Genomic DNA, 25,716 nt, shown 5'->3' with positions numbered 1-25,716 from the left:
TTGTATTTTAAGAAAAATGTCGCGCAACAAAGCGTCTAAAAGAAATCATTATGACCATTTCACAATATTTAAACATTAAAAGAAAATAAGTACTAGTATTTCAAAGATGGATAAGTCTATAGACTGCATTATAAATGTCTAAGAGTGTGACATTAGTGGTAAATAATATATAGCAATTAAATACATGTACACGTATGATTTTGATCAATTTAAATTTGAATACGGATTTCTCCGTTTACAAGATCGATGCAAAGAGTTCACGGAGGGTGTGACTTTGGATGCCTACTCCTCCTACGCACCTGATGTACAATGTATATAAGGACCAATTTTTCCCCTTTCACGATTGGTTTTCTTTACTGGATCTATAAGATTGATGACTGTTCATTATCTTTACCTTTTACATTTCATACATTTTGTAGCGAACACTCCTTTATAGGTAAAACCTTAAGCACCACCTTCAAAAATACCTTGTCTGTGTACCCCTGTCAATCAAGTGCATTAAGGTACATCATTGGGTGCTAGAACTTGATTGACATTTACTTTCTAGTATCAGTGTATACCCTGTACACCTTGTTTGGCACTCGTGGAAAACTTCAAATTAACTTTTGATCCTTTGCTATTTACTTCACATGGTATTGAGAAGTTGTATTACTATGAAATTTTTAGCTTGATTATATATACATACATACCTTTAGTAATTGAAATAATTATAATATTCTTCATGTTAATATATCAAAATTTGGTATAATAATTTATTTTGAAAAGCTCAACAAATATTTAATTAATATTTTTTTAATGAATGGGGATGCTTTGACACACATTCAACATGTTCAAATAGAAATTAATAGAAAGTATTGAGATGAAACTTTATTTATAACTTTATACTAATTTAAAATCGTCTCAAAATCCCAACACAAGTAAAGTTTGACTTCTTGGGTATTTTACTGTGTATTTAATAGCTTCTTGTGTATAGGGATTAGGAGACAAACGACCACAGGTAGACTGCTAGCCTCAAGGCATTCATACCTGTACAAAATAAGCCCCTTGATACATTCTTTTGAGTTTTGAACTCTGATCATTATAGACAGGTAAATTCTGATCATTATAGACAGGTTAATTCTGATTATCTTTCTTAAAGTAATATGGGTCCATAACTTTGTGTGCATTTTGCGAGAAAAATATTTGACACACAGATGCATTTTTTTCCACCTTACTCAAAATTATAGTGCATGTTTCTGATAATTACAAAATTCCAATTCCAACTCTGTAATTCTTGAAATGTCCTCATATACTAGTATATGATAAACCTTAATTTGAATAAGTTGTAAATCACAATTTAATAATTTGTCGATTGTACTGTCACAATTTCTGAATTGTATCTGTCCAACATATCTTGTAATGTGTGAAATGTAGGTGTAAGTTATTTCAATGCTGAAGTGTAATTTTTAGACTTGCACTTTGTCAACTTTCAAATTTTTGTTAATTATGCAATTTGCATTACGCTAACGCCTATTAAGACTAAAGAGGGCGCTAAACAGATGGCAAGTTATTTCACTACTAAAATATTTAAGCATTTTCCCAATTCGTGATCTCACATAGATATAAAGAAAGGCTAGAAAAAGCCGTTTAAAATAGGGCTAAAATAATTTTACATATGTCCTCAAAATGAATTGCTAGTATTGAATTTACTTCATATTTTCAATTTCAAAATGTTTTTGGAATACCTTTTCTCCCGTCCCAGTGGTGGAATCACCGTGAGATTTTCAGTTAACTAATTTTATCTGGTAAAATAAACAAGAAATGATCTTGGAAACGTTCCCCCACCCCACCCCATAGGAAATATGGACTCCTCAAAAGCAAGAAGTGTCATATACATTTTAGGAAATCTGCTTATCCATCAGAACTACACCCCTCCCCCTCACAAAAAATACGTACCTCATAGGTCGGAAAACTACTTTTGAGTAAACACGCCGCCCCCGTTAGGAAAAATTCCTGAGCTATATATATATATATATATATATATATATATATATATATATATATATATATATATATATATATAGACAAATGTATTTGTAGAAATAACTAATTTTGGTATACAGTGTTTTAAATTAGATATTATGTGAAGTGATGCTGAGTGCGTTTTCTTAATATTTTTCTTCAAACTCATATAAACACGAAGGATGGACTATTTTGTGTTAATTAATAATTATTAATAAACTTTATCAGAGTTTAATATAAACATCGTACAAACGCCCAAGAAGGGTGAATTTCCCTATTTGCAGACCTCAAAGAGTTTGTATGAAAAAAGTGAGGATAAAGAACGGTGATCGTTCTTAAGAAAAATCTACAAACAATACAAATCTGTGAACAGGGCATATAATACGAACCCCCGGAAATTCCAGAGGTGAGTTCAGGTGCCTAAAAGAAGTAAGCCTCCCCTGTCGACCGGTCACGCCCGCCGTGAGCCCTATTTATTGATCAGGTAGAGGGAACAATTATCCATAGTCAGATTTAATATGTAAACAAATCCCAAACCATTCGTATGAAACATGTCAACCAAAATACGACCAAATGATAGGTCATTATAAAGTCCATAGAATTTACAAAATGCTGACTTTAAGCGAGGTTGTTGAAATCCCTGTAACATCAACTTATCTGTTAGTAGCATGCCTCGGTTTAAAAATTGATCGTTCTCAGAACATACTCTTGAGTATTGAATAAAATGGGAGACGTAAACACCATATGCAGGTGATAGCGGATCAATTAATATTACTACATAAATAAGGAAAGTTGACGATGGAAAAGTCGAAGTAATCTAGTTTGTCATACAATCTGGTTGTTAGTTAGCCCCTATTGTCTATAGTCAGTATAGTCTATAGTCAGTAAACATCCAAAAATACAGATTGGGCAGACTCTTTGGTGTCTCTTATATCGAGTTTACTGGGATATATCGAGAGGACAAATGAATGGACGTAACTATTGTCAATAGATAAATGAGGTCGATATATCTGAATGTCGAGTTGATCGAAGGCCACCTCAAGTGTTTTCTTCTTCTCGTGTAGAAGTTTTTGAATAACTTATTCTTCATAGGAATATAAAAAAGGCTCGGCTAATAAAAGAGCAAAATTAGTGCCCATTGGAATTCCAACAGTTTGTTGGAAGACCAAGTTTCCGAAGACTACATAAATGTTGTCAATGAGGAACTCCAGCATCCTTTTAATATCAATTTCAGAGTACTTTACTTGTGTATAGAATCAGAGTGATTTTTAGCAAAGTAATTTTGTTGATGACCAATCACAATGATATGGAAATTTCCGACTTCCATTTTTATTGAAGAAGCAGTTGTCTATGATATCAAAAAGCATAATTTTACATTACTAAGTTGATTTCAGATTGCGATTACATTACTAAATTTTGACTTGCTCCGCGACCCCATTTTTTTTTTAACAGTTTTATATTTTCAATAATTTTGAATTATGTCACGATATATTTCATTTTTTTTTATTTATTATTGAAATATTCAATATTTAATATGGTTTCGTACAAAATTCGATTCAATGCAGAAGCCTTTTTAGCTTTGAGACGAGAGCCACCCGTACAGAGTCCTCTTTCGTCTTAATAGGCGTTAGCATAATGCAACGTTGCATAATTTACAAATCTTGAAAGCACAGTTTACTTTTCACAAGTTGACGAAATCGCAAGTCAACGAACGGATTTTTCAACTTAGCATTGCCCTAACTTGCATTTACATTTTACACATGACAAGTTAGTTGAATAGTACAATTAACAAATTATGATAAAATAATTGACAAATCATGAAATTGATATTTACAATCTACAAATTAAAGTTTCCATGTGCAAAAAATTCACAGCGTTATTCATCTTTTAGCACAAATTATCACCGAAATCATTCTCTTTCATGTATTACCGTTTATTTCAAAACTAGAAACCAAACACACATAGTTTTTAAACCAATCAAAGCAAAGAAGAAAATTAAAGAATGAAAGCATAACAAAATTTAAACATACATATACGATAAACCAAAAAAGTATATTATGAATACTTAAATAACGACTGCACATTCATGAATGAGAAAACGAAATATATATATATATATATATATATATATATATATATATATATATATATATATATATATATATATATATATATATATATATATATATATATTCTGCATGTTTTTCATGTATTTTGCACTTGGTGGCAACATTATTATTATTATTATTTCTTAAATAAACAATTGGTAAGACTGGAAAGGTATTGCACATAGATAAGAATTAGTCGCGAAATACGAGGTATTGAAACATACATTCTTCTATTTAATTTGAAACAAGTAGAATGATTGGGCATGCTAAATTCCTAAATACTAGTCAGGATTTATTGGAGTTGAATTCAGAGCAATTAAGTAACATTTTAATTTACTTTCCTTTAGTGCATTGGATATTGATTACTTATACAATTTTATGTTCAAGCGAAAGTTTATTAGTGCAAATTTTATGCACTATAATATTATTTCCATTTACGATGAACTGTTAAGAACAGGTGTTCATAAGATAAACATGAAGACCTTCATTAGTATTTCCGATGTTTGTTGTATATATATGGGAGGACAGAAAATGAATTCTCACGTCGTGTCAACGACAGCTTGACTCGATTTCAAAGCTCTTGTCATTCGAAACATGCTCGTGTACTCTTCAAATACGGCTCCAGTATCGGCTCCACCAAATTACTGAATCAATGACGAAGACTTTATTTGCAGTCTGGATTTCAATGTATTCCTGTAGCCTCTTATCTACGATGGTTTCTCTCATTCCATTGCAGAACACTTTTGTATTTCTTCGTAAAATTTCATAAAACATGCTAATTCACATTTGAATTTGTCCAAAACTGCTGCTCTCGAGTCACAGCTTTTTCTGCAATTATCTAAAGCAGAAAGTGGAATGTTTATACACGTCTTCAATTGTTGTACATTGGCACGTTGTGGCGCACAAGAAACATCCCTTACAACAGCTAATAGTAAAAGGATGACAACAGAAGTTTTCTGAATCTGTCGGAGAAAGAGAAATATATGATAAATCTGCATGAGAATATTCCCTGATTAAGAGGGTTTTCCTTACCCCTTTTTCAATTTGTTTTATTTAATTTTCTTACTACGTAAAAAAAAACTTACTATACTTGACTGTTCGTTATATGAATCGATAAACTATTGCAGTATTAAAACATAAATGTGTTTGCAAATTGCTACTAGTTCCACTAGAATAATCCTGTTTTAAAACAAGAGATGATTATTAATAATTTACCTATGGTCGCCCGCGTGGTGCAGTGGTTAGAGCGTTCGCTCTAGAGTCGCGGAGTAAGGAGTTGATCCTTACGTCGCGGGTTCGAATCCCACTGTGGGACGTGGAGACCGGTCCTTCGGATAAGACCGTATAAACCGAGGTCCCGTGTCGCAGTAGGTACTGGCACGAAAAAGATCCCTCACTGCTCAATGGCCCTGAGTGCCGAGTATAGGTCAAAATTTACAGCTCTCCACCGGCAAGTGGTGGCGTCTCCATATGAGTGAAAAATTCTCGAAAGGGACTTTAAACAATGCACAAACAAACAAACAAATTTTTCCTATGAGTCGTGTGGCGCAGTGGTTAGAGCTTCTGCTCTAGAGTCGCGGAGTAAGGAGTTGATCCTTACGTCGCGGGTTCGAATCCCACTGCGGGACGTGGAGACCGGTCCTTTGGATGAGACAGTATAAACAGAGGTCCCGTGTCGCAGTAGGTGCTGGCACGAAAAAGATCCCTCACTGCTCAATGGCCCTGAGTGCCGAGTATAGGTCAAAATTTGTAGCCCTCCACCGGCAAGTGGTGGCACCTCCATAAGAGTGAAAAATTCTTTAGATGGACGTTAAACAAACAATCAATCAATCTTTTCCTATGAAATTATTTAAATTCATCAGCAATTGTGATAATTATTTTTGATCATGCATATATGCTCATGGTGCAAAAATGTCATAAATTAGAAATGTCTACGGAATTTGAATATAACAAACAATGATCAAGCTGAAATTCTAATAGAACAATATCGAAATCAGGGCAATCACGGGGCTCTGGTATCACGAGAGGTGTGATCAGGTGACAAAGAAAGTGTGAGCATTCCTTAGTGACTTGTCACACCCTCTTGTCTTTATTAAGTAAACGGAGTTATCTGTATACAAATCAGCATAAAAACAATGGCCTAACAAATTTCCAAATAACCAATTGTCCAAAGGACAAATTCAATTTGCAAACAAGTTCATTCGAACAACCATAGAATTAGCGAAAAGTTGATTTCTAACGAGATTTGATACCCCAGTGAACATTAACTTGTTTGAACACCAACTTGTTTGTAGACTGCATCGCTTTAGCTCTTGCTTATTGAATCAGTTGAGAGACATACACATGATATGAAGAAGTTGGTATATTGCTACATAAATAAGGGACATTGACGAAGGAAAAGTTTGTGTCATTCCGTTTATTATAAAGGAAAGTTGTAAATTTGCCATCATTTTCAGTCTAATAAATACCACAATATAAAATCATTTTCAGTCTAATAAATACCACAATATAAAACAAATGTGGCAGACTTTATAGTGTCTTTGAGTTCAGTGGGATGCATCAAACCAACGTATAAATGAAAATGAAAATTGTTATTTATATGTAATGAAAATCCAAAGCGTCACAAATTTTATTTCATGCATTAATTTTTATGCAATTTTAGTATTTACAATGTATTACAAAATGATATTGATTTGGAAATTTTAAAAAATTATTATAGGTAAAAAAAATTCTATACTAGATTATGTGACGATACCAATTTTAATAAACTTTTCCTTTAAAATTATGAATTTTAGAATTGATATCAATCATCTTGAAAATAATTTTTCCTAAAGTACATGTAGTTATAAGTGACCTTTAAATTGCAAAAATAAACTGAGTATTAATTTTAGAAATTTTGTAATTTTTTTATGTTCAATACATACCTCTGTAATATAAAGTTGCATTATGACAGCTATTCGTACAAGTTATATTCCTTATAAGTCTTATAAGTTGTAATTCCCCTCTCTTTGCATACTGTCACTAATAAGAAGGAATATTGCCTACTTCGCTTACATTATTATTTATTCGGCTATGAAACCGGATGTGACCTCTTGAAGGTCAAGAATGTTCCAAAAGTGCCGGCAATAAAAGAGCAATATGAACTGAAGCTAATAAATTATTTAAGCACTTAATATATAAAAATTGAGGTTTTACCATATCTACATATAGTTTGCATAATTTTGACAATATTGACAGATAATGAGTAACCACAAAATGTGTTACAATTCACGAAGGGTACAGAAGAACGAATGAAAAAAATGAAAGTAACTGAATTAAGATTAGACTTTTAAGGGGCATCTCTGTGTTTCCGAGGAGAAAACGTTCCACAGGTTTATCGGTCTGTTCTGTTCTCTCCCCAGAATTGCTGTACATACTTAAAACATTATTTACATAAAAGGGTGTCTGCAAGGATTTTTTTTTAAGTTTTCATTTTTCCTTATAATTCATAAAAACAATGTAACATCCAAAGTAGAAGATTCACGTACATGTAAAACTGTAATGAATGAAGAATCGACATCTTTATTTTGATCTTTAAATACTGATGCTAAGATTTCAAAATGTACACAGCGTAAGAATTTTTCTACAGTTGTTCATCAATGCCCTCTTGAAAAAAATTATTAACTTTTCATCAAAATCCATGCATTATAAACATATTTGACATCATAATCAAAGGAGGAAGAAAAATTGGGCGAATGGTTATTGGAGAAAAACTCTTTTATGAATTGCTTATTTTCATGAAATAAATTTATGTAATTGTATATCTAACAAGGTTACAAGGAAATTTTAGGTTTTTTATCTAGATCTTTTGGATAATTTGTTAGGCATAATTTTTATTTTTATGTTTGTCTTAGAATTTTCTACTTGAGTTTTTTTCAGATTATTTAATGATGTTTATTTTTGTGGAAACAATATATAAAGTATGTCAGAATTTGTCAAATTATTTCCTTAAGATAATTTTTATGGTCATTTTAAAGGCACACATGTTCGGCCAATTAGACAATCATGCAATGTTTTATTTTTAAATAAATTTTAATCGCCTCTTCCTTTTTAAGATCCATAAAATCAGTGATGCCTAATAATTTCCCAAATGTTAAAATTTTATTCAACGGACATTTTAGAATGAAATATATCATACCTTGTTATGGAGGTTAGAATACATAATTAATTTACGTCCTGTGTGAAAAATATGTAATTTGCCTGATTAATGTAATTGTTCTTAGGAATTCATTAAGATCTTGTTAAAGGAAAAGAAAGAATATGATTTACTGAAAATCATTTTTTTTTTATATTCCTTTGATAAAATCTTAGTGAAGTCTCAAGAACAATCACATTAATCAGACAAATTAAATACACTTCCAGTCTAAAAATATGAAAATTGAAATATCACTTAAATGAGAAAATAAATTCATTGATACAAAACCTTATTTCCAGTGGCAAAATCTTGAAAATGAAAATACAGTTTTGTAATTGTCATACGTATCATTTTCTTCTTTTTTTTTCTTCTTATGTGATACTTTAAGCTGTGGTAAATTATAATTGTATGAATATACTATGAACATTATATTAGCTTAAATTATTTAAGATTTACAAATCTATATGAATCCATGAAAAATATGTTCCAATCATGTTGCCCACAAACAAAGAATTTTATCAACAGGAAATCGCAAAACAATGTCAATATTTATTACAATGTTAATATATCTCATTTAATCTGTTAACTGTACAAATACATTGTATTTCCTTCTCTTTGAAACTAAAATTTCGATTTTAATTTTCATGAAATCACTTGAAAAAAATTCCACAGTTAACTATAGTTTACTGTTTCTAACTATAGTTTATTAAAGTACATACTATTATGCTTTAATATTTTATAAAACTATTTATTTATTTATTTATTTATTTTTAATCATTCACAGATATTATAACAAGTATGTTCTTATTTCTCATAAATTGAATTATCATGATAGACTGAATTATTCTTTTTCAGATTAAAGACATGTAAATATGTTTTGCTTTAAAAAAAATGTAAGACAACATGAAATAAAATAAAACATCATTTTTACTTTGTAATTCAATAAATGTGATTGGTTTGTTTGCTATCACGTGCAACATTATATTTTACGATATTGACTTGAGTTACTAAAAATAACTTAGGGAAAATTCAAAGATATGTTTTTTATGGGGAAAAGTCTTTAAAACTTGTAAAACTTATAGGTGACGCCTACGCCAGGGGTATAGCATTAGCTCATCTCGACTTCGTCGAGGTGAGCTAAAAAAAAAATTGCTACGTGTTTTTGAGCAATTGATGGGTTGCAATATGAAATGACAGATTCAGGTTTTGAATCTTGAGGAACTTAAATCTATTTTAGCCTTTCTTCATTAGCATTGTACTTGGAATAATCATAGGAATACTTTTTTTTTACTTTCTGTCACGAAAAAGTAAATGTATTTTGAAAGTATTTGAAAGAATTCTTCAATTCGTATTATTATAAAATTGCAGCAAGTTTAAAGCTCAAAGTGTTCTACACCAAATTTGGTTGAAATTGATTCAGTGGTTCCAGAGAAGAAGCTGAAAGGTTTAGATGTTAACTGACGACTGAACATCAACACACAATGGGTAAAAAGATAGCAATAGGTCACCCGAGTAACTCAGATGATCTTAAAATTTAACATATGATCACTCATATGGAAACTCAGCAAGATTCAGCACTTCAGTCTGGTAGTAAATATTCATTATTAGATGCAACATCTAGGTCCAGATCAGTTTGGTCCAGATAGGACTTATATATACTGAAACGCAAAAGAAACGCAACATCCTATTTTAGAGGGGAAAATTATATAAAGGATATAAATTTGTATCTAAAAAGTACGGATATCTTCAACTTTGTAAGTATCGATAATTTAACGGTTGAATGATTTTCATGCCATAACCGGAAGTTAAGTTTGAACCCGCTTAACAGAAATCAAAAATTGCATGTTTAACAAAACATTTGACAAAAATATGGAGTTTTAAGGGTTTGTATCTGTTTATCATAAATAATGCTGCAATATTCCGCAAAATAAATTCTTCTTTCGTTTCCGGAAGAGATGCCAAGGCTTCCCGAAAATGACTTAAGTATGCATTTCAAATGCTCTAGCTGGAAAATCTGAAAACAAAGGTGATGGAGAATTGCAGATGCAAAAATGCACGATAACACTCCTCAACAGGCTCATACGTATTATTACCATGAATGATAGTCCGTGGACCGGAAGTCCAAGTGTTACTATACTGCGCTAGGTTAGAGAAAATTCGACTTCGTCATCTGAAAAACGGACATTTAAAAATGGCAAAGAATATTTTTTTTCGCTCAGATCTAGAGATTGATGAACCTATTGCATCGTGGAAATCAAGCTGCAATTGTTGTGCATGGCAGTCTTCCACGCTATAATTGAATGGATGAGAAGGGGGGTGTTTTAACAGTCTTGTGTTTCTTTCTAAAGTTAAAAGATAATCATTTAACATTGTTATCAAATCTCTGATGTTTTTAAATCGAATTTAACTCAACTGTAATCAGTTTTGAAAATCATTAGTTAAAAGGTTCAAATATTTGTAGATTACTGCTTGTTGCGTTTCTTTTGCGTTTCAGTATAGTTACTTTAGAAACTACCTGAAGCTATAATTTAATGTGGCCACTCAATCATCCAGAATATTGTATGTCAGATCCAAATTCTTAAGCTGAAAATTTCTTGTATAGTGCATCCATAGATGCATCATGCAAACAAGTATTGCTCATGAAGAGGTTCTAGTTACTTGGGAATGTACCTGCTGCAAAAAGTTGATGTGCTCATTCATCCTGAAAATATGTCAAAACATGCATCCATGACTGGTAAATGTGTGGCAATATGATGCATCATACATGTAAGTTTGGTCCATGCAGTGTTCCTACTTACTTGGGAATGGACCTGCTCTAAACTTTAATCTGTTCGACAACCCAGAACCTAGACAATGCAATTCAAATTCAGAATCAGATGCATGTCTAGTAGTGTGCATTCCTAAATGCATACCCATGTAATTTAGTCATTATACAGCTTATAGTTACTAAGGGATGGATTTGCTCCAAACATTACAAAGCTCACCTCAACAAATGTCATCTTTATGTAGGCCAAATTCCCACCCTAAAATAATAACCTAGTTGTGTGCATCCCTTGATGCAACATTTGTGCAATTTTGGTATAATAGGGCTTGCAGCGACTAGGGAATGGACTTGTTCTATTAGCTTTAAACTAGTCACTCATCCAGAAAATGTAGCTTTAATCCAGCATCTGAAGCAAGTTTGGGAGTGTTCATCCATCAATGCCTCATCCACGCAAGTGTGGTATAGATGGGACTTGAGGTTACACTGGAATTGTTCTGTCCACAAACTTTAACCCGAGTTTGGTCAACATTGAGCTTATAGTAACTTTATAATACACCCGCTCAAAATACTTTAATTTGAAAATGTAGATCAGTCCAGCATCTCAAGCAAGTCCAGTAGTGTGCATTCTTAAATGTATCATTCATGCAAGTGGGGTCAACATAGGACTTTGTTACTTAAGAATGAACCTGCTCCAAAAACTTGAACTTGGTCACTCATCTGAAAAATATAGGTCAGAATCTAGTATCCAAAGCAAGTTGATAGACATCTGATAATGTGCATCCTTAGCAATATCATCAAGGCAAGCTTGGGCCATACAGGGCTTATAGTTACTTGGAAATGCGACCTGCTTCAAAAACACTAATCGAGTCCCTCTTTAGCTGGAATTTCAGCATCTGAAACCTTGACTGGTACCATAAAACAAGAGGCCCATGGGCCACATCGCTCACCCGAGCACATTGGCTAAGCAAAAGCACAAATCGGTTCAGTATTGAAAAGATTACTGGGGGTGGGGTGGGGGAGGAGGGTGGGGGGGGGGTTGTATTTTAAACCACCTTATGATGCTTCCATGTCAACATAACAAATGGCTTTGTTGTACTTGAGAAGATTTTAACAACATTTTCCCATATATTCCTTTGTAAAAATTTGATCTCCCATTGTGGCTTCTCCCTATCCCAGGCGTCATCATTTGAACAAACTTGAATCCACACTACCTGAGGATGCTTCCATATCAAAATGACTAATCATGGCTTTGCAGTTCTTCATCAGAAGAAATTTTCCTATATATTTCTATGTAAAACTTTGATCCTCCATTGTGGCCCCGCCCTACCCCCGGTGGTCATGATTTGAACAAATTTGAATCTACACTACCTGAGGATGCTTCCATATAAATATGACTCATCATGACTTTGCTGTTCTTGAGAAGAATATTTTTAAAGATTTTTCCTATATATTTCTATGTAAAACTTTGATCCTCCATTGTGGCCCCACCCTACCCCCGGGGGTCATGGTTTGAATAAATTTTAGTCTACACTAACTGAGGATGCTCCCATATAAATATGACCAATCTTGTCTTTGCTGCTCCTTAGAAGAAGATTTTTAAAGATTTTCCCTATATATTTCTATGTAAAACTTTGATATTTCCTTCTGGCCGTCCGTCTGTCTGTCCGTCTGTCTGTCTGTCTGTAACCTTTTCACATTTTCGACTTCTTCTCAAGAACCACTAGGCCAATTTCAACCAAACTTGCCACAAAGTATCCTTGGGTAAAGGGGATTCAAGTTTGTTCAAATGAAGGGCCATGCCCTCTTTCAAGGGGAGATAATTAGGAATTAGTGAAAAAATAATGGCAACATTTAAAAATCTTCTTCTCAAGAACCATAGGGCCAGGAAAGATGAAACTCATGTGGAAGAATCCTCAGGTAGTGTACATTCAAGTTTGTTCAAATCATGACCCCCGGGGGTAGGGCGGGGCCACAATGGAGGATTAAAGTTTTACATAGAAATATATAGGAAAAATCTTTAAAAATCTTCTTCTCAAGAACAGCAAAGTCATGATGAGTCATATTTATATGGAAGCATCCTCAGGTAGTGTAGAATCAAATTTGTTCAAATCATGACCACCAGGGGGGGTAGGGCGGGGCCACAATGGAGGATCAAAGTTTTACATAGAAATATATAGGAAAATATTTAAAAATCTTCTTCTCAAGAACAGCAAAGTCATGATGAGTCATATTTATATGGAAGCATCCTCAGGTAGTGTAGAATCAAATTTGTTCAAATCATGACCACCGGGGGTAGGGCGGGGCCACAATGGAGGATCAAAGTTTTACATAGAAATATATAGGAAAAATCTTTAAAAATCTTCTTCTCAAGAACAGCAAAGTCATGATGAGTCATATTTATATGGAAGCATCTTCAGGTAGTGTAGATTCAAGTTTGTAATGGAGGATCAAAGTTTTACATAGAAATATATAGGAAAAATCTTTAAAAATCTTCTTCTCAAGAACAACATAGTCATGATGAGTCATATTTATATGGAAGCATCCTCAGGTAGTGTAGATTCAAGTTTGTTCAAATTATGACCCCCGGGAGTAGGGCGGGGCCACAATGGAGGATCAAAGTTTTATATACAAATATATATATAGGAAAAATCTTTAAAAATCTTCTTCTCAAGAACAACAAAGTCATGATGAGTCATATTTATATGGAAGTGTCCTCAGGTAGTGTAGATTCAAATTTGTTCAAATCATGACCACCGTGGGTGGGGCAGGGCCGCAATGGACTATCAAAGTTGTACATAGAAATATATAGGAAAAATCTTCTTCTCAGGAACAGCAAAGCCCAGATTGTTCATATTTATATGGAAACATCCACAGTTAGTGTAGACTAAAATTTATTCAAATCATGACCCCCGGGGGTAGGGTGGGGCCACAATGGAGGATCAAAGTTTTACATAGAAATGTATAGGAAAAATTTTAAAAATCTTCTTCTCAGGAACAGCAAAGCCCTGATTGATCATATTTACGTGGAAGCATCCTCAGGTAGTGTAGATTCTATTTTGTTCAAATCATGACCCCTGTGGGTAGGATGGGGCCACAATGGAGGATCAAAGTCTTAAATAGAAATATATAGGAAAATATCTTCTTCTGAAGAACTGCAAACCATGATTAGTCATTTTGATATGGAAGCATCCTCAGGTAGTGTAGATTCAATTTTGTTCAAATGATGACCCCCAGGGGTTGGATGGGGCCCATTGGGGGATCGAAAGTTTTACATAAGAACATATAGAAAAAATATTTCTTCTCAAGAAGAGGAAAGCTATGTTTAGTCATATTGATATGGAAGCATCCTCAGGTAGTGTAGATTCAAGTTCAAATGATGACCCCTGGGATAGGGAGGAGCCACAATGGAGGATCAAATTTTTACAAAGGAATATATGGGAAATTTTTTTTAAAAATCTTCTCAAGTAAAATAAAGCCATTTGTTATATTGACATGGAAGCATCATCAGGTAGTTTAAAATTCAACCCCCCCCCCCCCCACACCCCAGGTAATCTTTTCAATACTGAACTGATTTGTGCTTTTGCCTAGCCAATGTGCTCAGGTAAGCGATGTGGCCCATGGACCTCTTGTTAAAGATTTTTCCTATATATTTCTATGTAAAACTTTGATATTCCATTGTGGCCCCGCCCTACCCCCAGGGTCATGATTTGAACAAACTTGAATCTACACTATGTGAAGATGCTTCCATATAAATATGACTCATCATGGCTTTGCTGTTCTTGAGAAGATTTTTAAAGATTTTTCCTTTATATTTCCAAGTAAAACTTTGATCCTCCATTGTGGCCCCGCCCTACCCCCGGGGGTCATGATTTGAACAAATTTGAATCTACACTACCTGAGGATGCTTCGATATAAATATGACTCATCATGGCTTTGCTGTTCTTGAGAAGATTTTTCAAGATTTTTCCTATATATTTCTATGTAAAACTTTGATCCTCCATTGTGGCCCTGCCCTACCCCCGGGGGTCGATCATGATTTGAACAAACTTGAATCTACACTACCTGAGGATGCTTCCACATGAGTTTCATCTTTCCTGGCCCTGTGGTTCTTTAGAAGAAGATTTTTAAAAGATGCTATTAATTTTTCACTAATTTTTTATTATCTCCCCTTGAAAGAAGGTGTGGAACAAACTTGGAATTCCCTTCACCCAAGGATACTTTGTGGCAAGTTTGGTTGAAATTGGCCCAGTGGTTCTTAAGAAGAAGTCGAAAATGTTAAAAGTTTACAGACAGACAAACGGACGCCGGACAAAAAGTGATCAGAAAAGCTCACTTGAGCCTTCCGCTCAGGTGAGCTAAAAATACTGGAAGCATTTATTATGCATCTCTGATAAACATAGGGCATAGAAATACTTCAAAAGAAATCTGCTCCAAAAACTTTGACCTGGGAAGCCAACACCAAGAATATTACAATTGCCCCCCCCCCCCCCCACCTTTGTTAAGGTGAGCTAAAACCTTAAACCTGCTCAATTACTTGCAAAACTTATGTCAGATCCAGGATCCAAAGCATCTGGTAGTGTGCAACCCTAGATGCATTATCCATGCAAGATAGTCACATATGGCTTCGTTTCTTGGGAGAGAGACACCCCCCCCTCCCCCCCCCCCCCAAAAAAAAAACTTGGGTCACTTCTGGAAAATAACCACTGATCATTCAGCATCTGAAAGCTGACTGGCAGAGTAAAACATACTAGATGCCTTATCCATGCAACTCTCATTTAATCAATATAATGCACATTTCCTTTAAAATATTCTTCAAAAACCTGGGATGTCAACAGTAAAGCATACCCCCCCCCCCCACTCCATTGAATAAAAATATGCACTTCATGCATTTCTCATTCTATGGAAGCCTCCTTATATAGTATTAGCTTTCTAGCACTTCTGGAGGCATTTTACAAAACTTACGACTAAGTCCAAAAACTTAAGTCGATTGTAAAATTTTGCAAAATTAATCATTCTCTTTGAAATTGATAAAATAAAGAAATATCCTTCTAAATTCTTGTTTTAAAAGGAGTAAAACCATTTTCAAAATTAATGTTAAATACAAAGTAATAAGCAGAATTAAATTTTGGTCTTAGTCCTAAGTTCTTTTGTAAAACGGCCCCCAGCAGTGCAATTTCAAGACAACAAAAATACACTGCAATTTACGCAGTTTAATTTTTGCTTCATCATATTTTTCACAAATAAAGAAACAATTAGATCATAAATGAAGAATTTATTAAATTGAACAACATTTTTTATATATTTATATTCTACACTTCATATAGTATTCAAATTATTTATCACATTACATAATTCAAGTTTGACAGCATCAGATTAACTACATTCTGAATTAATACACTTTTATCTTAATGGTTTATATGGACCTATATAACAAGTTTTATCTCCTGCACTAAAGCAAATCCTTCTCAAATGTACGAATTGTGCAAGTTTGGTTGCAATGAAAACAATGAAAATATCAATTACCAGAGACTCTGATCATAAAGGTTTCATTCACTGAATCAATATTTAAGCATCAGTCTAAGAATCCACAGATGAATCAAAGAGTGTAGCTTTGTTGGTTATCACCTGTAATTGAGCCATTTCACCCTTAAACAGTCGCTGAAGAATAAATGTATGTAGAATATGACACGCATGCACCCAATGATACATATCAGTAAATCAAGTTTGGTTCACAGATACCATTTACAAGACATTTCTTACTCTTCTAAAGCTAGCATTAATTGTAATAATAGAGCATTTAAGCCAAGCACCAAATACCCAAAGGTGCAGTATAATTTTTGCATGCAAGTTTAGCTTGCATACCTCTTGATAAGCTGTGTATAATACACTTTTAAAATTAGCCATAATTACTTCAGCAAGAAACAAGTTCTGTATTGACCAGATACGTTCGAGTATTGCAAAATGTGTGCAAGATAACTAAAATTAGGTATCACTCATCATACCTTAAATTATCTAAATCCTTTCTCAACAACTGCATGTACATCTATTGTATTTAAGATGTATTCATACCTGCCAATACGTGAAGCAAAGTAAAACAATGTGCAGCATCCACATACTAATTTAAGCTTTAATACATACAATATAATAAACTGTTAAATAAAATAATTCCACATGTACATCAATATCACACAAACAGAGCAAAGACAACCATAGATGTCTTGTACAAATTCACAGAGTTATAACTACACTTCCTAGCTTTGCCACCCAGTTAAACTATTGATAAATATCATATCCTTGGTGTAAAAAAAAAGTCTGTGACAAATGCAAGGTTAACAAAAACATGTATTTTTGAGAGCATATTATAATGGCCAGGGTTAAAACCAGAGATAAAACTTATAAGTTTTTTATGAAAGAAAAAGCTCTGGAAACCTTTTCCATTATAATATGCATGCAAAACAGATAAGGCTGCGAAAACACAGGAACAATGCAACTAGTCAATTACAATGTGTAACACAAAATAACATAAAAAATATTACTTATGCAATTTTAAGTTTCCTATATTATACAGTTACAGCAAGGTTATAATTGAATTCTTGGGAAATAAGGTAGGTCATATTGACCTTAATAAGGAGTGAAAAATGCTTCTTAAATATTCTACATCTATTTAAATGATGGGAGGTGTATAGAAACATATCAAAATTTAAGAAAAACAGTGGAGAAAACCATTGTATATTCTTCATTTCAACTTTCAAATTAATAGAGATGTCTTTAAACAGAATTAATACCAATTATGAGGCATTCATTTCAAGAGGTCACTGTGACCTTTGCATGGTCCCCAAAGATGCATCTAGTCACTAGGTCAAATATCTAAGGCCTAGCTCACAGTGTAAATGATCAAAGCAAAGAGCAACATTAACGTTGGCCAATTTTATTACAAGGTCATGGTGACCTACTTAAGGAATGTATAAGCCCCTCAATTTTAATCGATGAATGGGGAGCCATAACCCATGACAGAAAGGCATCATATTTATACTAACTAAAAATTTTCAAGAACACAATCAAATTCCAAAATAGGCACACACCGTTTTAGCATTCAAGAAAATTTCAGTGCATAAATATGTCACCTCCCTGGCACAAGTTTTAAATTCTTTTGCACACTCAAATTTCCATGATGGAAACTGGCAATTAAGAAATCTGATGGGTAATTGCTGTGATTAACAAACAATAGAATATAGCACAAAGCCAGAGCAATAAAAACTGATATCCTAGCTAACAAATGGATTTATGAATAGGGACATTAAGTTTCAAAAATTGGGATTGAAAATTACAGTGAACATATAATCACCAGTTGTGCATGTTGACAGCAAAGATGAACATATGAGATATTAAGATGGGATAGGTACCCATATCAGGTAAACTTCCATCAGTAAATACACAATTAACGGTGTCTGTATTAGCAACGAAGTGCATAAAATTTGAAATGCCCATCATATAATCATAGAACTACTATAATCAAACTCTTAACCCTTCTCAAATACAATGAATAACCAAGAAAATGAAATTCCACTCACAGTGAGTAAGTGGACACATCAAACACTAAACAAGTACTTGATATTTTAAACTGATAGATGAAGAAACAAGCTGGTGTTGAATGTGGGAGGAAGCTAGAGTTATACCTACAGAGAACCCATGGTCCAGACAAACCCATCTGAAGGTCCCCCATGTACCACCCTTCTCTATCCCCTGATTGGGTAGCACTGGTCAGAAATGAGTCTGCTTACCACTACACTACTGGTGGATACAGATTCTTAAAATATAGTTTTAGTGTGATGATGATCTTTGGTGTAATCCAACTTCCAGTGATGTGCATCATATATATGTATATTTTTGGAGGTCATAGTGACCTACAATTAGGCTGGAAATCACAATGTCCTAAACATCAAGTGACAAAGTCAATTATATCCAGTAGAATCTCCTAAGGACTTCATGTCATGATTATCAATTTTCAATGATATAATACACAGGTCATTGTGATCTATAAATAAGGTTTTTTTTACACACACTTTCCTGAAAAATGCTTCAAAAGACAAGATTCAATGCACTAACTTACAGGGAAAATGATATAATCCACAATGGGAAAGAAAACAGCACAATTTAGCCAATTCCAAATAATGTGGGTCACTGTGACCTACATAGAGCTGTGTTCCATTAAGTGCTTCAATTTTAAGTCAGTATAATTAACGGGGAGTCAGAAACCATATGACTGAAAGGCAGCATATTTACTAACTAAAAATTTTCAAGAACACAATCGAATCCACAAAAATATAGGCACACACCGTTTTAGCATCCAAGAAAATTTCAGTGCATAAATATGTCACCTCCCTGGCACAAGTTTTAAACTCTCCCATATTCACAGTTTTCATAGTGGAAACTGGCAATCATGAGATCTAATGGAAATGCTCTGTTTAACAAACTCCACAAACTTAATAATATAGCACAAAGCCAGAGCAAATAAAGAACTATCCTATCAGAAGTAGAACCCAATCGGGGCATACTTTCAAGACAGAATTCCAAATAGCTTGCTTATAAGCACAAGATAAGCACAAACACCAAATATGAACATTATAGATGTTCACTTAGGCCATTACCCAGATCAACATATTTTCATCAGGAATATGAAATGGTATCTGTACCAGCACTAAATTATGATCTATAAATTAAGTTGCTTTAAGTGAAAGGTTCTTACAATGGAAATGATACAATCCAAAATGGGAAAGGAAATAAGCAAGGTTATATAATTCTAAAATGAGGAAAGTCATCCGATTTAAATAGATATATAGTGCAATATCATCCTTCAGCATCCTACACACATCAATAGACATTCTAAGCCTGATTAAAATGTCAAGGTTAAGTGAAACCTGTTTAACATACCAAGGTTAAGTGAAGTTATCTGATTTACATACCATGATTAAGTTTCCTGACTTAACATATCAAGGTTACTTGATTAACATACTAAGGTTAAGTTATCCCAATAACATATCAAATTGGAGAAGCTTTTAAGATACTTTTCTTTAGGTCACTGTGACCTTAACTTTCGGCATCACAGTGTAAATGCTATAATCAAAACTGTAAAAGCAAGAAAAAGCAAGTTCAGCTTATGTTAAAATAAGGTCAATGTGACCTACTTAAGGGGTAAATGTCATGCCCCTCAATCTTAACAGTATAAATGGGAATGCAGAAACCATGCCAGAAAGGCAGCTTATTTATGCTAGCTATAAATTTTCAAGAACACAGTCTAATTCCAAAATAGGCACACACCGTTTTAGCATCCAGGAAAATTTTAGTGCATAAACAAGTCACCTTACTGGCAAAATTTCAAATCCTGTTGCACAATCATAATTTCCATAGTGGAAACTGGCAAAAGGCAAGTAAGAAATATGATGGAAATGTTTAACAAACATCAGAATATGGCAGTCAAAGCCAGCGGAAAAGAATAAGAGTTGTCCCAACAGAAGTAATATATATCAAATCAGGACATAAATGCAGATACAAATCTGCATATAAGCACCGAATGTGCATGTCCACACCATGAACATTATACGTGTTCAAATCTGAAGGTTAATCAGACCAGGCACACTTTTATCAAGGATACAAAACGCTACTTGTATAAGCACCAGAATTTAGAAATGCCTACCACTTATGTTAACAAAAATACCATTAAACACTTAGCTTTATCCCAAATGAAATTCTCTTAAATGCAGCAGAACATTTGAGATTATCAAACATTCAATGGGGGGATAAAGACACTCTAAATGTCATAGATATTGGTATTAATTTGTCCTTAATGAGGCAAGTCATTGTGACCTACCTAAAGGGTACCTCAAAGGCTTTAATTTCAGTATGAATGTTTAAAATTTCTACGTCTTGCTGTGACTGCTCTGAACCAAGAATAGCTACCATAGAGATGATGAGACAGACAGATCAAAAAAACTATGATATCATATAGCAATCATAATAACAGAATATGAAGCAGGACTAACACACTGTTATCAGCTAGGTTTGTGACAACAGAATTTACAATGACCTTATCCAGAACAAAAACAACATAACAACAACAACATCAACAAAAACACACACACACATACATATGTAATAGTCAGTTCATGATGTAATGTCCTATCTTCCGAATCTTACACCATGTCCTTCCTTGCTGTATTCTTTACTGAAAGTCCACATCACCAGACATTTGTCTTCACTACAAAATATCAAATTAATATTATTGGTACCTTTAAACATTGTAACTTGTAGTTTTGTAAACCAAAATGCTTGTGATAATAGGTACTGAAACATTTAAACTGCACAGTTGTTAAATTCTACTTTGAACTTAAACGTTTTAGATTTTTCTGATTTATCAACTCAGATGCAATTGAAATTTATAATACAGTAGCTGGAAAATCCTACACAACATATCAAATTGTTCAATGGCACCTTTAGAAATTTAACATAGCAAACAACTATAAATAAAATGCATCTCCCCTTCATCTTTTGGAAAAAAAAGAAAAAGAAAAAAAAACTAGAAAAAAACTAGAAACTTACTGAATCTTGTGAGGTCAACTTCATTTGATTGGGGAGATTCCTCTTCACTGGCTGCATTGACTCAAGGGGATCCTCCTGCTTAGACAGAAAAACAGAAAGTCAAATTAATATCATGACTTTTCTAAGGATAGGTTGTTAGAGAGAGAGAGAGATAGAGAAAGATGAAACCCCTGAATCTTACCTTTACCTGAAGGGCTAGCTGAGAGAGAGAGAGAGAGAGATGAAACCCCTGAATCTTACCTTTACCTGAAGGGCTAGCTGTAGTCAGGTCCTCCTGTCCAGACTCTTCATCCATCTATCAGGCTCTCCTAAGACTTAGGATGGAGCTCTGTCAATATAAATAAATTTAGGTCAAAAACAAAAAAGTACTTGGACTTCATCAAATGGCAAAGAGAAAAAAAGTCTCACAGAGTAAAAAGAGAAGAGTTTGTGTTATAGCCTTACTTTTAGGTTAGGCACCTATCTATCCTTAACCTCTGGTTATTGTATGACAGTCTGTATGCTCTTGAACATGGAATTCAGGTCACTTAACCATCTGCCTGTTAACACAAAATATGTATATGTCAACAAATAAAAAGAATTCCGAGTTCATCAAATAAGCAAGTTTTGGAAACTCTCAGATTGAAAGGAGTAGAGCTTGTGTCTTATTTCTAGGTTAAGCAACAGTCAATCATTAGTCTTAAACTCCTCTAATTAAACACAGGAAGCTGGACTTGAAAATTTGGTGAAGGCTTGTCAACACACTGCCTAATAATTAAGAATGGGTAGAGTTCATTTAATAAAGATACAAAGTCTTCATCAAGTGAAAAAGAGATATTTAAATTGACAGAGAGCAAGGGCTTACTGTCATCTGCAGGGCTGGTCGCAGTCATTTCAGGCTCTCTGTACCTGTAGGCCGGTGATGCACTCTTCCTATTCTGCAGATAGGGGACTGTCTGTCACTGAATCTATAAGATTAATAGATTTAAGATCAAAAGATGTTTCAATCTACATCAAGTAGGGAAGAGCAATGGGGGTCAATAAAGAGAAGAGAGTTTGTATCTTACCCATTCTTCTATGATTGGCAGCAGCTGATCCTTCCTCTCTACATTCCTCTTGATGAATAATGGGGGTTGCTACTCCAAGGTGGGATAGAACTTGATAACCATGATTCTGTAAATACAGAGTCAATAGGTCAATTATTTCTATACTTGGATCAAGTAAGAATTATAGAAAACCAAAAATCCAAAAGTACAATAACATGCTTTTTTTAAAAAATACCTTTTTGGCCAATGATGGCCTGTAGGTCTGGTAGATACCCTGTATCCTGGATCCTCGCATTGGTCTCCTCTTCAGCTAGTGTCTGTCCACCATCTGTTCATCCCTCCATGGAGACCTGTCAAATATAGAAACTGACAAAAGATTAGTACATTTCCAAAACAACTGATGAAAAATGACAGAAGATGAAAGCTTATAAATGCATAAATTGAAAAAAAAAAAATGACAAATACATATTAAGGAAAGGGACACAAACAATGATAAAGGGAAAGTGCACAAAGGTTAGTAATGTTAGATGGGGTAGGCAAGACATGATACAGAAATATGTAAAAGTAAAAAAAAAGCTCACCTCGTGTCAGGTTTTTAATACAAAAACCAAACCTTTTCCAGACTCCAGTTAGTTCTACGTTCTCTTGCTGCTGCTCAACAATCAATCTGTCTACTGTAAGTCAGGAAGTATGACCAAGTTTAGGTCTTATACATTTGTATTCATTAATACAAGTTAAAAAATAAAGTTTGTGAGCAAGAAGAAAAGCAAGAATCTTACCACATCATGTTAAGCTGGCCTCAGTTATGAGAAGATTCTTCTTTACTGATGAGTCAAGGCAAGCCAACCCCCAACCCCTTTCTGCTCAGAAGAAAAAACGAGAAGTTAATGAACAGAGACTTTTTCTAATGGAAGGAACATAACAAAGATTTAAAGAGAATGATTCAAATTTCTTTTACATGCGAAAAATATCTGCAAGTTTCATCTTTCTTTATTAATCACCTATTTTTTTGAATTATGAATATACGTAGAATGATCCCTCAGTCCAAAAAATTAACTTTTGCTGAATGATAATACATTGACGAATCACAAATTTTGACCCAAATTATAGTTTACAGTATTATTTACCTTCAACTGCTGGGTTGGCAGCAGTTAATTCTAGCTTTATGTACTCTTGCTGGCAGGTGATGCACTATTTCTAATTAACCGGACTCATTGCTCGTAAAGCCAGCTTACGTTATGGTGGTCAACCGGATATGCTGCTTCCTCACCTTCAAATCAAATTTACGAGTAAGAAATTAGTACATATGCTCAACCACTTTTGATCTTAAGATAGGGGTTAAACATTTTCTGTAAGATAAAGATATTGCATCAAAATTAAAGGACTCCTCATCATAGTAAGTTGTACAGATGTACAAGAAATGTTGTCAGTACAATTAGGAAGAAAGTTTGTTTCTTACTTTTCTTCCATGGCTGGCTGTAGTTGATTTCTGTTGATGAGTCAATGGAATTATTTCTCCACCATAGGATCAAGGCTTCCCTTACCATTATTCTGTCAACAAAAAGGGTGAAGAGGTTAACAAGATTCATTATTCCCATACTTGGATCATGTGGGAAAAGAAAAAAAAAATCCGAAAGTGCAATAACTGTTGCTTGCTTTTTTTATTTACCATTTTGGCCAGTAATGACCTGTAGGCTTGGTGGATACCCAGTATCCTGGATCCTCGCAATGGTCTCAACTTTGATTTGTAGTCGGCAACTAGCTGTCCATTCCTCTTCTGAGAACCTTTTGAAGGTAGAAACTGACACAAAATTAGTACATTTCAGAAACAATGACAGATGATAATATATATCAATTTATAAATCACAAAAAAAAAAATAACAAATACATTTCTGGGGAAAGGACACAAACAATTGTAAAAGGAAAGTGCAGGTTAGTAATGGTTAGAAAGGGCAGGGAGAGGGAAACAGAAATATATGCAAATAAAACAAAAAAAGCTCACCTTATGACTGGTTTTTAAGACAAAAACCAAACCTTTACAAGACTACTAGGCTCCAAGTAGTAATTAACTTTGTCTCTTGCTTCTGATGGGCTCTACTGCTCTTTATTCTGTTAACTAAAAGTCATAAAGTCAAAGTATAAGAACAAGTCATGATCAAAGAAAGTGTGTAAGAAGAAGCAAGCATGACTTACATATCTCAAAAAGTAGGTCAGTACAGTAAAACACACTTGTAGCAAACACTTGTAGGAATTAAATGAATTTAATTCCATGTGGTTTTAAAATATATCATAAACATAATGGATATAACAAATTATATCTATAAAAGGCAAAATTGCTCTTCTCTTACACCTCATTATAAGTGTTTTACTGTACAAAGAAGAGAATTAATACCTTACCCTTTCTTCCATGGTTATCTGCAGTTGATCCTTGCTATAGCTGAACTCTTCCTGATGAATAATTGAGTTGTTCTCCACAGTGGGATCAAAGCTTGCCTATGATAATAGAGAGTGAAGAGGTCAAATATGAAATATGTGACAAACGTACATCTGGAAAAGGAACAACACATACAGAAAGTCCAAATGTTGAGTTAATGCCTTACTTAGATCAACTAAGAATAGGAAACAAAAGTGCAAGAAATGTCAGTTGTTTCTTACCACTTTGGCCAATGGTGGTCTATTAGCTTAATTGATATCCTGGAAATCATCTGATTGGCTGGCTATTCTGTCAATCCGGCTCTTCTGTTCCTGTTTCAAAATTTGAAACTGACACAAGATTTGTACAGTTTTAAAACAATGGAAGACAATTTAAATGAAAATTCCTATTAATAACATTTCAAAAATACATGACAAATACAAAATTATGAGAGAAAGGGAAATAAACAACTATACAGAAACAAATGCACATAGGTTAATACATTTAGAAGGGGTAGAGAGGAAAATTATGCATAGTAACAAAACAGCTCACCTCGTGTCTTTTTTTCTCTCTTTTTCTAGGCTCCCTGGCAGCTGAGTGGTTCCATGTCCATGTCCTTCTTCTCCTGTAGCTCT

At 33.9% G+C, this 25,716-nt stretch overlaps 2 long non-coding RNA genes across 2 annotated transcripts; both read right to left on the bottom strand.

The window, feature by feature from the left end:
* Nucleotides 1-22,093: 22,093 nt before the first annotated feature.
* On the bottom strand, nt 22,094-23,118 carry LOC133183931 (uncharacterized). The gene is made up of 4 exons (XR_009720782.1): nt 22,904-23,118; nt 22,690-22,795; nt 22,488-22,590; nt 22,094-22,182 (listed from the first exon to the last, which is right to left on the bottom strand). It is a non-coding gene; the product is annotated as an uncharacterized LOC133183931 (long non-coding RNA).
* Nucleotides 23,119-23,801: 683 nt separating this feature from the next.
* On the bottom strand, nt 23,802-25,396 carry LOC133183930 (uncharacterized). The gene is made up of 5 exons (XR_009720781.1): nt 25,324-25,396; nt 25,066-25,161; nt 24,338-24,784; nt 24,128-24,219; nt 23,802-23,938 (listed from the first exon to the last, which is right to left on the bottom strand). It is a non-coding gene; the product is annotated as an uncharacterized LOC133183930 (long non-coding RNA).
* Between the last annotated feature and the right edge of the window lie 320 nt (nt 25,397-25,716).

Source organism: Saccostrea echinata, unplaced genomic scaffold (genome assembly GCF_033153115.1).
Source record: "Saccostrea echinata isolate AGI-Se365-2 ecotype Australia unplaced genomic scaffold, CSIRO_AGI_Sech_v1 ptg000009l, whole genome shotgun sequence".
Lineage (NCBI taxonomy): Eukaryota > Metazoa > Mollusca > Bivalvia > Ostreida > Ostreidae > Saccostrea > Saccostrea echinata.
This window is presented reverse-complemented; position numbering and strand designations above follow the sequence as displayed.